Genomic DNA, 15,449 nt, shown 5'->3' on the forward strand with positions numbered 1-15,449 from the left:
ATTGGGTTCACTCTCCCTGTTCCTCGAGTGATCGAGGACTTTTATCGTCGGTATCGGATATGTATCGCACAGATCGCCCCATAAATATGGAGACTTGTGTATTATATTGAGAAGTTGGCTACTATAGCCGGGGTCGCCTTCACCCTTGACTATTTACTTCATATATACATACCTTAGGTGATCCGAGAGGGGATTATTCATCTGCTTACCGGGGAAGTCGAAGCCTGATTGACACCGAAGATGATTATGACCGAGGGTGGCTTTATCAGTTTGTGATGATGCGCACAACTCAACTTTACCGTCCATCATCTACCGATTTTCCTGAGGCGTGGAACCCTTCACCAAATCCGGTTGAACCCGAGCTTGATACGTATCATTGCGGCATCCTACATGATAGGTTGAAGTTCTCAACCTTCGGCTTGCTATGTCGGTTAAGGGTGTTGCCGTTTTTCTTTTATTTTTCAACTTATAGCCGTAGAGTAGGGCCTTTCCTGCTTTATTCTGATGGACCAATGTATCCGAAATAGTCAAAAAATTTGGTGAGATGGAACAACTATTTATAGAATTCTGCGAATTGGTTCTTATCGGACTTTATTGAGCATTCCATTTGCGTTGTTTAAACCTGAGCTTTTGTATATGTCCTTGCAATATTTGATCAATTGTCATTTGTTCTATAGCTCACCAAAATTCGAAATGCTTCGCTACCGGCCGCCATGTTTGAACATTTTATTTTTTGCACTCGACCGCAATTGGTTGTGGACCGCATCCTTTGTGACTGATATGGCAGCTTTACTTGATCATAATGATATCGGTGTGAGAGCCCGACCTAGGTCGCATCAGGAGGCCGGCTTGCTCACGTACGCCCCGTTGATCTAGATGGGCGACCCGGTTCCTTCTCGTGTACGCTTCCCATGGTTAGATAAGATTAAGGTCACATCCGTCATATCATTCTGACATCGGCACGTGTCGAGACCCGGTTGGCTCTGAAGACGGTTGCGGAATGTGAACTGTCTCAACCCCACTCTATAAAAGAAAGTTTTCTCTTTCATTTTTCACTTTCTGACTTTTACCAAAGAGAATTTTACCTTCGTGTGCTTTGGATATGCTAACCCTCATATCTTCAAATCTTCATATCTTCATATCTCCTTATCGGTTATTTATCCAATCTTCAAACCTTCATACAAACCTTTATACCTTCATATTTCCGTAATGACGAGCAAATTTTCAAAAGCTAAAACCGGCGAGACCTCCTCGGTTCCAAAACTGGAGCCTGTACTGACGGACTTCATTCCTCAAGACTATGCGACCATCCGGGATTTCAAAGTCGAGAAACCTTCTCAACAAGGGGATCGAGGTGTTGATATATCAGACTATTTTGCACGATACCCCTGAGTAAACTCGAACAGGTCAAGGCAGATTGCGATTGGAAGGGTAAAGAGGTCGTTATTCCCGATCAGACTGAAGCTATAACGACCTACGTGGAAGGGTATTTAAGCGTTTACACTTACCCTTTCACATTTAGCATACTCAATCTCGTGGTAGTGGATTTTTGCAAATGGTATGATATTTGCCTCGGCCAAATTCATCCGTCATTTTGGAGGATCGTTGTGCTTCTCTGTTACTTCACTACAAACGTGAATATTCCCTTCACGGTGCACCATCTACACCGGCTGTATAGTCCCCGTGTCTTCCGAGGGGGTATGATTAAACTCTCCAAACGAGCCAGAAAGGCACCCATCTCCGGTCTGGACGAACATAGAGACCGAGGCTGGCAGGGCAGATTTGTCCGAATCAGGACAAACGATTTGATTCTCGCTGAAAAGTTTCCATTTCCTGAGAAATAGAACCCAACCCAAAAGTAACTTTACTTTGGTATGATATGATCATATGTCTGTACCTACACTGACCCCTTGATTTGCTTATTATATAGCACTTGTTCGAACCCTCGGTGTGGTTCCTAACATTGATCAATGGATCGGGAAGATCTGTTCCCAACTTACTTATGCCGACCGCACCTGGCGAATTTGTCTCGGTCCCGGTGGGAGGCTAGAAATCACGGTAAGTCCTTCCCTTAGAGCGTTGTTCCGTCTTCCCTAAAATCAACCCCCTTCTGGGTTGGTTTATGAGATGCTATGTTATGTTTGATAAGTGAAAACTGTTCTTCTTTGCTTTACAGGTCTATCAAAGGCCACCAAAATTCGGGGTCAGGAGGTTGCTGAGGCCTCGGCCGATGAGCAAAATATCAAAGCTCCTGATCAGGGAGACAAGGCAGAGAGGAGGAAAAGACAGTCGTCCGAGTCTTCTCGAGCTCCTTCCGAGGCCAGAAAAAGATCGAGGCTCACCATCAGAGAGACCTCTTCGGAAGAAGTCTCGGTACGAGCTCTAGACGCCAATGTCGCCGGTCAACTATCGGATCATTCTGATGATGAAGACCAGGTGTCGGGCAAGCACCGACTTACCGATGAGCTTCTTGATCAAGAGCTGACCGGTTATGCTGAGATTACTCCACCCTTGGTGGAAAGATCAAGTCCGATTCCGGTGGGTTCGAGGGATGTCCCGAGACCGACGGACGTAGGGAGCATCAGGTCGAAGGTCGGGACATCTAAAGACTCTATGACAGAGCACATTCCCACTCAAAGCTTGGGAAGGCTTCCAGCCGCAGCCGCTGGATCGAAGGCAGCTTCCTCCGTACCGGGTTCAAAAGTACTTAACATTCTGCCTTTGTATAGTATTGGTTCTGTCCTTCCGATACAAGTTGTGGCCTCGTTTGAAACAATAATTTGTATATAGGACTCTCCCCCTCAATTGGTGGATATTTCCGTCCATGTTAATAAAGCCAAAGGCAAGATGACCGAGGAGTCAACAGGGTCGGAAAGGGCAACCGGTTATGGGATTTATGAAATACTTGCTCCTAGCATATCGGGCTTCGAGCATTTATCTATCCCCATGGCCAACCGTTTCGGGGTTAATTCCGGTCTTAGATTGGAGAAAGTCTTTCTTGCCCCTAGTACCGACCCTAATTAGAAGAGCCTAATCTTTTTCAAGGTGCCGGCCGATATGAACATGTTATCGGGGCCGGCCGGGGTGGCCAGCTGTCTGTACCCTCTGGTGTCGTAAGAGGACCGTAAGAAGATAGCTGAAGTCAACGAATCCTGCCTTTTCAACGAGGGTCAGCAGGCGTTAAATCGAGTAAGTCTTGTTTCTACGTTCTTTTCACTTGGCTTTAATTTCATGCCTCATTTTAATAATTGCTCCTCTGTCCCTTATAGGCCTCCGTGCTTCATTATGCAAGCTTCCACCGGTTTAGGAACGAAGTGGATCGGCTCAAGAAGAGCTCAAAAGGAAAACTCAGGAGGTGGACGAGCTCATGGATTTGTATGGGCAGAAATTGGAATATATCTCGTCTCTTCCTGACCTTTCTATCCTTAAATCAGATTTGATAGCGGCTCGAAACGAGGCTACCGAGGCTAAGCAAGAACGTGACCAGTTGGCAGAGAAGGTAAGGGCTTTCGATGTTTACAATAAATCTTTAATAGCCGATGTTAATGCCCCTCCTTCCCAGGCCCGGGCATACGTTAGCCAGATTGATCAACTTCGAGCGGAGCTTGATGGGATCAAACCCGAGCTTAATGCCCTCCAAGAGATGATAATTGGTGTTGTACTCGAGCGGGATGTTCTCAGAGAGCAGCTTCGGGTGACGGTGGAACAAGTAAACGAACTTATCTCGTCACTTGCTGCGGCCGAGGCTGAACGGGATAGACTGGGCTGGGTCATCACCGATCTGCAGGCTGAACATGGAAAGACTTTTGACCAGATCTCAGGTTATGACGATATGCTGGACCAGTACAAGTCTGACGTGACTGCTGCCGAGAAGGCCAGTAATCTTCGAGCCGAGTTCGTACGGTGTTTATCTTGAAGAGAAACCCTCGAAGAAGTTCAAGCCACTAGAGTGGATTTATCAGATCTGATCGAGGAGGCCAAGAAGCTCGAAGCGGAAGCAAAGGTTGTATTCAACCCTGAGGATTCGGATATTAACCTTGAGTCAGAGCAATAGAGATTGTTTACCCCAAGATTGGTGAATTGTCATGATAGCTTGAAGCGGGTTCAAAAGATCAACTGTATGGAGTTTTTACTGTCGGGGAAGAAACCGAGGGATGGGCTGAAGATTAGGCTCAGGGGCTTTATGTCTTTTTTGTTGTTGTTTTTGTTTTTTTGTTTTAAGGCCGCTAGTTTGAGCCTTTGTATATCCTCTATGTGTATGTATAAATGAAAAGAAAGATCTTCATTCGGCCTATTAATAGCCTTTTGTTGCCCTGTACAAAGTATTCTTCAATTTGTTGTTTGTACGATTTATGCCATTGTTTTTGGCTTGCCTTACTGTTTTAACCAGAATAGAATTCAAGTGGTAACAGCTTGTGATCGAGTTTCAGTTCGTGTTGACCTTAATCATTGCTTTATTTATAAATTGCAAGACAGACCGGATCACAATATTTTTTGTGTTTTTAGACTGTAATCTTTAACCGCTTAGACCATAGTCTTTCAAGCTTGCGTATGTTTTCTAGATCGTAGTCTTTAACCGCTTAGACTTTTGATCTTGCGTATGTTTTCTAGACCGTAGTCTTTAACCGCTTAGGCCATAGTCTTTTATTATTTGGCAATATTGGATCATTTTGATCGAAGCAAGATTTTTATTGATAAACCAACGGAGATGTATCTGCAAGCCGTGGCAAGAACAAACTAATTGGACACGATTCAATCGATCGTTTGGTCCTTACATCTGATCCTATCGTTCAAGCCTTGGCTTTACATAGTTATCGATGTGACTGCTATCGTTACCGTGCCAAGGACGACCTAATTGGACACGATTCAATCGATCGTTTGGTCCTTACATCTGATCCTATTGTCCAAGCCTTGGCCCTTACATAGTTATCATTTAGCCCACTGTATAGTAGTCCCCTAGTACTCGAGTCCGAGGTTTGAGGGCTCGGGTACTATTAGCCTGATATGTGCAATCTCTAGTCCCTGGTCTTTGATCAATGATCTCTATTCGCATAGCACGTTGTTCAGCGCTGCCTCATTAAAAACCTTTTCGAAAACCCACTTCGGGACAAAACGGTCGAAGGGAAAAAAAGTGCAGCACGTGCTTTCAATCCTAAGTCTATGACTTTCCAGTTTCGACTGTGCTGCTCTGATGTTCCTTGGGTTGTATCCCTGCGTGGTTAGATCGAGAGAGAAGAAAAAAAAAATTATTCGTACCTTTAACAATAATACCTCTTTAGGTGTGCCACGTTCCAGTTGTGTTTCAACTGTTGTCCGTCTTCGTTCTCGAGCCGATAGGAACCTTTCCCGGTTATTCTAGTGACTCGATACGGTCCTTCCTAATTCGGGGCTAGTTTCCCTTCGTGAGGGTTCTTGGTATGAAGTGTGACTTTCCTTAGTACTAAGTCCCCAATCTAAAAGTGCCTACCCTTCGGTTATAATATCTTTGCATCCTTTGTTTTTGTGCGGCTATCCGGATATGAGCAACTTCCCTCCTTTCGTCCACGATATTCAGACTAGCAGGCATTGCTTCATGGTTTGAGTCCTCAGTAAAATATCGGAATCTTAAGCTTGGTTCACCGACTTTGATGGGTATTAGGGCCTCGGCTCCATAGACAAGGGAGAACGGAGTTTCCCCGGTGCTTGATCTCACCGTTATGGGTTGGCCCACAAAACTTCGGGCAGAACCTCCTTCCATCGGTGCTTCGAATCGGTCAATATTTTCTTTAGATTCTGCAGTATAGTTTTATTAGTAGATTCAGCCTGGCCATTCGCGCTCGGGTGATATGGGTTGGACAGGATCTTCTTGATCTTGTACTCTTCGAAAAACTTGCTGACCTTGCTGCCTATGAACTGCTTCCCGTTATCACACCCGATCTCTGCGGGTACCCCAAAACGACAGATTATATGGTCATAAATGAAATCAATAACCTTTTTTTCCCTGACTTTCTCAAGTGCCTGTGCTTCAACCCATTTAGAGAAATAATCAGTCATAAGTAAAATAAATTGCGTCTTACCTGGGCCATGGCAACGGCCCTACTATGTCCATACCCCATTTCATGAATGGCCATGGGGAAAGGACCGGATGGAGCTCTTCCCCGGATTGGTGTATTGACGGGGCGTGCCTTCGGCATTCGTTACATTTTCGAATGAAGGTTTTGGCGTCTTCCTCCATCTCGTTCAAGTAGTATCCCACTCTGATCAGCTTGCGAACCAATGAATCGGCTCCCGAATGGTTTCCGCAAGTTCCCTCGTGAATTTCCCTCAGAACGTAGCCGGTTTCTCCTAGTCCTAGGCATCTCGCCAAGGGGCCGTGGAGCGACCTTCGGTATAACTGTTCATCGACCAAACAAAATCTAGTTGCTTTGGTTCAGAGGGCTCTTGATTCCTTGGCATCGGATGATAACTTTCCTGTTTGAAGATAGTCTATGTATTTTTTCCTCCAATCCAAGTGAGGCTGGTCGAGTTTATCTCGGCGTGACCGGTCTCTATGACCGATTTTGTCAACTGCACCATAGCTCCGGAATTGAACCCATCCGATTCTACCGAGGATCCCAGCTTTTCCAGGGCATCCGCCTCATTATTTTGATCCCGAGGCACGTGTTCCAACATCCACTGCTTGAACCGGCGAAGGCCAACCTGCAGTTTCTCTTGGTATCTCTGCATTCGATCATCCTTGACTTCGAAGGTTCCATTCACTTGGTTGACCACGAGGAGAGAATCACATTTGGCCTCTATGATCTTGGCTCCCAAGCCTTTAGCCAGTTCTAAACCTGCAATCATAGCCTCATACTCAGCTTCGTTGTCAGTTAAATCAGTCGATCTAATAGATTGTCTTATTGCGTCACCCGAGGGAGGTTTGAGAACAATCCCTAACCCGGACCCTTTTACATTAGACGCACCGTCTGTGTAAAAAGTCCAGACTCCCGTACTAGTCCCCGAGCCAAGAAGCATTTCTTTATCGACCTCGGGGATCATGGCGGGTGCAAAATCGGCCACGAAGTCCGCCAGTAATTGGGATTTGATTGCAGTTCGGGGTTTGTATTCAATATCATACCCGCTAATTCCACAACCCACTTTGCTAGTCGACCTGAGAGTTCGAGTTTATGCATGACATTCCTTAGGGGGTACGACATTACGACGCATATGGGATGACACTGAAAGTAAGGTTTTGATTTTCTAGATACGCTCAATAAAGCCAAAGCGAGTTTTTCCAAATGTGGGTACCTGGTTTCAGCGTCACCGAGGGTTCTACTTACATAGTAAATCAGGTATTACGTACCTTTCTCCTCTCGAACTCAGACACCGCCAAGTATAGATACAACTGCTCGTTCGCTTTTGGCGTGTGGAGTAGAGGCGGACTTGATAAGTACTTTTTGAGTTCTGCTAAGGCCATCTGACATTCGGGGGTCCATGCAAAGTCAGTCTTTTTCTTTAGCAATGACAAAAACCGATGACTTTTGTCCGAGGATCAGGAGATGAACCGACTTAAGGCAGCTATCCGTCCTATCAATATTTGTACCCCTTTGATGTCATTTATCACGGTGATATCTTCAATTGCCTTTATCTTATTTGGGTTGATTTCGATCCCACGATTCGATACCATGAATCCAAGAAACTTGCCCAATCCAACACCGAAAGCACATTTTTTCGGGTTCAGCTTCATGTTGTACCTCCTTAATATGCTGAAAGTTTCCTGCAAATATTTCAAATGGTCTTCTACTCGCAGGGACTTAACGACCATGTCATCTATATAAACTTCCATTGATTTCCCTATTTGGTGTTCAAACATGCGGTTGACTAACCGCTGATAGGTGGCCCCAGCATTTTTTAAGTCGAAGGGCATTACATTATAACAATACGTTCCAGACCTAGTTATGAAAGAGGTTTTTTCTCGATCCTTCGGGTCCATCTGTATTTGGTTGTACCCGGAGTAGGCATTGAGGAAACTCAGTATATCGTGACCCGCTGTAGCATCGATCATGCGATCGATGCTGGGTAAAGGAAATGAATCCTTCGGCAAGCCTTGTTTAAATCTTTATAATCTCCGCACATTCTAAACTTATTTCCCTTTTTAGGCACTACTACAACGTTAGCTAACCAATCTGGATATTTTACCTCTTAAATGGACCCTATGTTTAGGAGCTTGGTTACCTTGTCTTTGACGAATGCATGTTTTACCTCGGGTTGCGGCCTCCTCTTTTGTTTGACGGGAGGAAAACTTGGATCCAGACTCAACTCGTGTGTTGTCACATCTGGTGGGATACCTGTCATGTCTAAATGGGACCAGGCAAAGCAATCTGAGTTATTTTTAAGAAATTCAATAAAAAAATTCCTAAGCTCAAGGGTTAACCCCGTGCCCAGGTATACCTTCTTATCCGGTGAATGAGCGAACAATATGATTTGCTCGAGTTCTTTGACTGTGGATTTAGTGGCATCTGAATCATCGGGCACCACAAAAGTCCTCGATACTCCGAACTTTAACTCTTCGTCCGGTGTGCCTTTGTTCCGATCTTCTGAGGACTCCGATATCGGAATCTGTGACTGCTATTTGGCACCCTCCCCTTCGTTCCGATCTGGCACCTCTGTAAACTTAACAGATTCTTCAACATCGAACATTTCCTTTGCGGCCTGTTGTTCACTATGGACGGTTTTGATACCCTCTGGGTTCGGGAATTTCAATACCTGATGCATAGTTGAGGGGACCGCTTTCATGAGGTGAATCCACGGTCTTCCAAGCAATGCATTGTATCCCATGTCTCCCTCTATCACATAAAATTTTGTCTGCTGCGTATTTCCTGTCGTGTTGATCGGTAAAGTTATCTCACCCTTTGTCGTCTCGCAGGCCATGTTGAATCCGTTGAGGACTCGTATTGCTGGCACGATCTGATCTAGTAGCCCTAGCTGCTCGATGACTCTCCATCGGATGATATTAGCCGAACTACCTGGATCAATTAGCACACGTTTGATTCTAATTTATTGACAAGGACATATATTACTAGCGCGTCGTTATGAGGCTGAGCGATGCCTTCCATGTCCTCGTCACTGAACGAGATGGGACCGTCGGGGTCGTCATTCCGAATACGCTTTTCCCTTGTTATGGAAAATTTGGTGCGTTTTACAACCAGCCCAATTGGAACATCCGTTCCTCCCATAATCATGTGTATCACTTGCTGAGGCTCTTCCGGTCTATCCTGCTTGTTGGATTCCACGTTCTTGAAATGAATTTTTGCTCGTTCACTTAACAATTCTCGAAGGTGTCCCAGATTGAACAGACGGGCAACCTCCTCTCCCAGCTGTCGACAATCTTCAGTTCAATGGCTGTGAGTGTGATGGTATTTGCAAATAAGGCTTTTATCCCGCTTCTTTGGATCAGATTGGATTGTCCTTAGATGCCTCATTTCTCTGTTACGGATAACGGCCGCCGCTATGGTCGCTACATCAACGCAGAAATTATACTCGGGTAACCTTGGAGTTTCTTTATTTCCCGCGGCTCTATCGACAACATTTCTGTTCATCAGTCCACGACTACTTGGGCCTTGATCGTTCCTTAGATCATTCCTCTTATCATTCTTGGCCGATTCGTTATTGCACCCATTTCCCCTTCGATCGAGCGGGTAAGGTTGATACCTGTCATATGATGATCTGGAATCCCGATCTGTCGTTCTCTTTGATCGATCATTCGCTTTACCAGAATGCCATGATACTGAAGCGGCCCTCAGAATCTTGTCATCTTCGACCCTGATATTTGATTGATACCTGTTGTGTACATCAGCCCAGGCGATCGCCGAGTACTCTACCAGATTTTGCTTTAGCTCCATAGATGTGATCGAGCTTCTTGAATTAATTCATTGAGTGAAATCTTGAACGGCCCAATCGTTAGTGACCGGAGGTAAGTCCATGCGTTCCATTTGAAATCGGGCCACAAACTCGCGGAGGGTCTCGTCATCTCGCTGCTTGACATTGAACAAGTCCGATTTTCGGGTTTCGACCTTGATAGCCCTAGCATGGGCCTTGACAAAAGCATCAATGAGCATGGTAAATGAATCAATCGAATGCTCGGGCAAGTTATGATACCAAATCATTTCCCCCTTTGACAGGGTTTCCCCGAATTTCTTAAGCAACACTGATTCCCTTTCGTCATCGGCGAGATCATTGCCCTTAATAGCACCCGTATATGCAGTCACATATTCATTTGGGTCCATTGTCCCATTATACTTTGGGATATCGAGCATGCGAAATCTCTTTGGGATTTTCATCGACCTAGCACTCGGCGAAAATGGTATTTGAACGAATTTTTTCGAATCCGGTCCCTTCAACATTAGTGGGGCCCCCGGAATCTGATCGACCCTCGAGTTGTAGTTCTCCACTTTCTTATTGTTTGCCTCTATCTTCTTTTCGCCGGACTCGACTCGTTTCGTTAATTCTTCGAGCATTCTTATCAGCTCGCCGCTCTGCCCGAGTTGGTTCTCATTATTCCGAGTGACGTGCCTTTCTTCCGTATCCTGGGTCTGTTTCGATGGAGCAATATCGGGTGCTTGACTTCGGTTCTGCAATTGCGCTATGATCTCTTGTTGGGCCTGAAATTGGGCCATAGCCATGTCTAACTGGTTTTGGAGCTGTTGCAGCATGGCTCTGTTATTCTCGACGGTCGGTACATTGCCCACCGATGATCCGGCTTGAACAGAATTAACAGAGGGCACGTTGTTATTAGGTATGCCCCCGTCGTTATGCTCGTGATGGCTTGGCTCGACTTGAAAGTTGACGGAATGGGAATCTGACATGTCTGGTAGACTTGAAATCAAACCTTAAAGAACAAATGTAAAATATCGAGTGTAACCAGAATTTTGTATTGAACTGCCACTACTATCTCTGGCCCCACGGTGGGCGCCAAACTGTTTAACCTTAAAATGTAGAACAATTAAATTTATGCGTGATGCCAAAGATATGTGTCTCAATTCAATTCGAGATGAGATTACAAGATAAACAAATAAGTAAATAAAAGGTGCAGATTTGACCAAATATTAATGATAACTGGCCTCGGGTATCGGAACCGAGGTCGAATCCATTTGACCGGGTGTTTACACAATGAATAATGAAGACAACCTTAGAAAATATGAATGAACTCAGATGATTCTATTGCTTTAGTACATGAATTCTCTCTTTCTTTCTGTCGCGGGACCCCCTACAATGAATGGGGGCCTCCTCTTTATATAATAGAGGAGTTCTAACGCTAGTGCAATTCTAAGTAAGGAAAAGAAATCTGGTGATAGCTGTTGCCGAGATTGATACCGAAATATCCGGCTGAGGGCGGATATTCCGTTCTTCTCCTCATGGTGGTTAACCGCCTCTGTTTTAACGCCTCGTTCCGAATCGAGTTTGGAGCCTTATCGTCGATAAGCCGGTCGTATCCTGCCCAAACATAATCAGGACAACGGGAAAACGAGCATGTCCATATCCTCGGTTTTACCCTTATACAAGGACCTCACCGGTGGGAAGCTTATTAGCATAGAAGAGCCACAGAAAAAATTTAATCTTATTTAAGGCTCGGACCGACCAGACCCAGTTCCCATTTTGATGAGTAGGAATATCAATCATACTTTTACTAAGGGGAAGATAAGAGTGCATATGCCGATTTGGTAGTGAAGGACCCATCAGCACAAGGATTCCAAAAAGGTTTATTTGCGTAATAAGTGTTATCTCCAACAAATGTATTGCGGATGGATTGAGTAATATCACGAGGAAGGACAAAGGAGATGCTAGAAAGGGACCAAGAACTATTATGAAAAATAGTAGATAGAGGCTTTTGATCCTCCAACCTATTCAGGGGATCTTGGATAAGTGTTCTAAGATTTGTAGTTCCAGAGATTCAGATGTCTGACCAAATATTGATAGATTCCAAAGTACCAATATTCCAGGCGGTTCCCGCTTTACATAGATAGTCTGCCTTACAAGCGCTTTTCCAAATGTAGGAATGAGACTTTTTAGAAACCAAGCTAGTAATATTATTTCTATTATTCATGTACTTAGCTCGGAGAATATTAGCCCAAAGGCTATTTTTGTTCCTTTTAATCCTCCAGTTGAGGATAGTGAGAGTAGCATGGTTTTTGCCTTTAATTTTAGTAAGACCCAGGCCACCTTGCTTTTTAGGCATGGTAACTATGTTCCATTTAATCTTTTGGCCAGACATAGATTTCAGCATCTGAAACATTGTTGTAACAGTGCTGGCATTGTTAGTATCTGCTTTAGCAAAAAGAATTAAGTCGTCAGCAAATAAAAGGAGAGAAATTTTTTGTCCGGACTTTCAAATTTTTATAGGAGTCCAAACCTTATCTTCCACAGCTTGAGATATATGTAATTTCTAAAGAGCACTTCCATACAAATAATAAAAATATAAGGGGATAACCAATCTCCTTGTCTAATCCAACAGAAGCAACAGAAGAGGAGGTGATGCAAGTCATGATAATATTGATCATCTTAGTAGGGAAATTTAATATTATGAACCTATGTAAAGCCTCAAATCACCGAACAAAAGGCTAATACTAAAAAAAAAGCGGTCGGGTTCTTCATTTTAGTTTTAAAGCCTTCAAAACAAGATTACGTCCGATAACCTTCCTTATTAACCCTTCAGATTTCCACTCGAACCATCCCGCTAAGCCTGAAAATATAATATCAAAGTATCCAAGGAATCAAAACATAAAAGTAGAGTACAAATGCTCAAAACGGGAACTTGATTATTACATTACCTTATAAGGTATAACAACTCTGGTCAATGACATAAAATAACAAAAAATAAAAATAATTGTCCAGACGACAAGCAATATCGCCTTTTGCATTCTAGAAATGCACTAAGGAACATATAGCTTTAAGACTATTCAGATAAGTTAAAAGAACGACTCAACAAATGACAGCTTACGCGGTTTATGCATGCTAAAAAAGTTGAAAATCCGAAAATGACATGCAAAAGTCATACAGAATCTTCTTCTCTTAATTAAATTCCAAGTGTGCCTCAAAAGCAAGAATTTTCCTCAATATTATAAGCTTAATTGTACAGTTTTTCCCTGATTGATCAAAGATTCTACAACTTTATTGCTTTCACACAATATATGTCTTTGCACGATACTGATCAAGTCAATATTGGATTAGGATCTAAAACTCCAAGAAGGCAGCACATACTACCTAGAGGGAAAAAAAGGGTATTTTAATATTGGGAAAAGGGCCTGATTTGCCCCTCTACTTTAGTAAAAGGTTCATATTTACCCCCGTTATACTATCAGGCCATTTTTACCCCTATATTTAACCCTTATCCACTGTGGCCAATGTCGTGGGCCAGGCCTGTCCACTGTGGCCAATTACATTGCCACGTAAGAGGCCATGTCAGCAACCCAATTAAATTAGTCCTAAAATTAAAAGATCAAATAATGCCTTCTTCTTCACCATTAAAATGTCATTAAAATACCTGCTTGATTCCTGCAGAAACATATATGCGTTTCTTCAAAAAAATTAAAGACCAATGCATTTAAAGGGTCCGCACAAAAAAAAAAATGAAGAGCAAAAATTAAAGACCAGTCCAATTCGTGCAATTTCTTCAAGCAGTGCAGCAGATTATAGCACCAGATAAAAGCAAATCATCATCACAGCCCATTTTTCAGATCAATCAAGATCAATAAAACACTTTTTCCTCATTTTTAAGCTAGAATTTGATAAAGAACTTGAACAAAAACTGCAAAATCCTCTTTTTTTTCTCCAAATACCTCTTTTTTAAGCTAAAATCCATCAACAAAAACTGAAAAAATCTCTTTTTTTCTCCGATTACCTCATTTCTGAGCTAAAAATTGATAAAGAACTTCAACAAAAACGAAAAAAAAAAAAATCCCTTTTATCTCCTATTAACTCATATTTGAGCTTAAGTACTTCAACAAAAACTTAAATATCCCTTTTTTCCTCCAATTACCTCAACTTTTAGCTAAAAATTGCTAATGAACTTCAACCAAAAACAAAAACCAAAAAAAAAAAAAAACCTTTTTCTCCGATTACCTCATTTTTAACCCGAAATTTGCTTCTATGTTTCTGCAGGAAACCATATATGCGTTTGGCCATAGATTGGAAGTATATTTCTGCTTCTGCTGCTATTACTAGAGCTGTTTTTCGCAAATACCCACTTTTTAAGGAAATTTTTGCGAGAATTTGAGGGTCAAAAATTAAAGAGCAACCCTAAATAGGGACGTTTGTGCCAATGACCCATCTTTAAGAGTTGGGAACCTAAATGACGTGAATAAAAAAGGGCTATGATGATTATATTCTGGGCTAATAATCAATTTTTGAACATGTTGAAGACAACACTTTAATGGTGAAGAAGAAGAAGGCATTATTTAATCTTTTAATTTTAGGATTAATTTAGTTGGGTTGCTGACATGGCCTCTTACGTGGCAATGTAATTGGCCACAGTGGACAGGACTGGCCCACGACATTGGCCACAGTGGATAAGGGTTAAATATAGGGGTAAATATTGTAACTATTCTAACGGTAGGGGTATAAATGGCCTGATAGTATAACGGGGGTAAATATGAACCTTTTACTAAAGTAGAGGGGCAAATCAGGCCCTTTTCCCTTTAATATTTGCCACCAGTGCAAGTGCAAATATGCTAATCATTATTCAGTTCATTTTACACGGCGGTGAATACTGATTGGGCATATGTTTTGTTTCTTATTAAAAAGAAAGACTCTTGTTATATACCAAAACTACCTTTGAAATTTGTGCGCTTAATTATGTCATATAACATTTATGTGTATATAATAATATTTCATTAAGGATAAATGTAAAGTTTAACACTTTTTTTTTCGTTAAAGAAGTTTAAAATTAAAGAGGCAAAATCGGAAAACTTTCACAAATATTTATACAAGACATATACAATATTTACCAGCACTTAGGCATAGAATCCTATTACAACCTGTAGCCAAAATAAAAAATAAAAAAAAATACAATGTGTATACACTCATCTTCAATTCCGGAAAGATGCTGGGTAATGCATTGAAGAATTCTCTATTCTTTTTCTATTAGATTTCTTTGATTGAACTCCATCATTAATAACCTTTGATTTGGAGAATAGTTGAAGAAATTAGTTTTGACGAAGCACCATAATTAACGACTCATTTGAAGCTTCACTTCGAAATCTGAATTTTTTGGTAGTGGTTGTTTGAGTGGGTATGGTTGAAATTCGTTAAAAACACCTGACGAGACAGTATATACACAAAATTTGAGAGCTGATTTGGAAAAGTTTGGAGTCAAAATTCAGAGCTGAAATATACCTTGAAAATATCACTGTCACATATGTGTATCATTGTATATTGCGCATACACAGACTTTATGGATACACGAATATATATATATATATGATATACAAGAGATA

The sequence above is a fragment of the Lycium barbarum genome, chromosome 3 (genome assembly GCF_019175385.1).
Source record: "Lycium barbarum isolate Lr01 chromosome 3, ASM1917538v2, whole genome shotgun sequence".
In the NCBI taxonomy this organism is placed as follows: Eukaryota; Viridiplantae; Streptophyta; class Magnoliopsida; order Solanales; family Solanaceae; genus Lycium; species Lycium barbarum.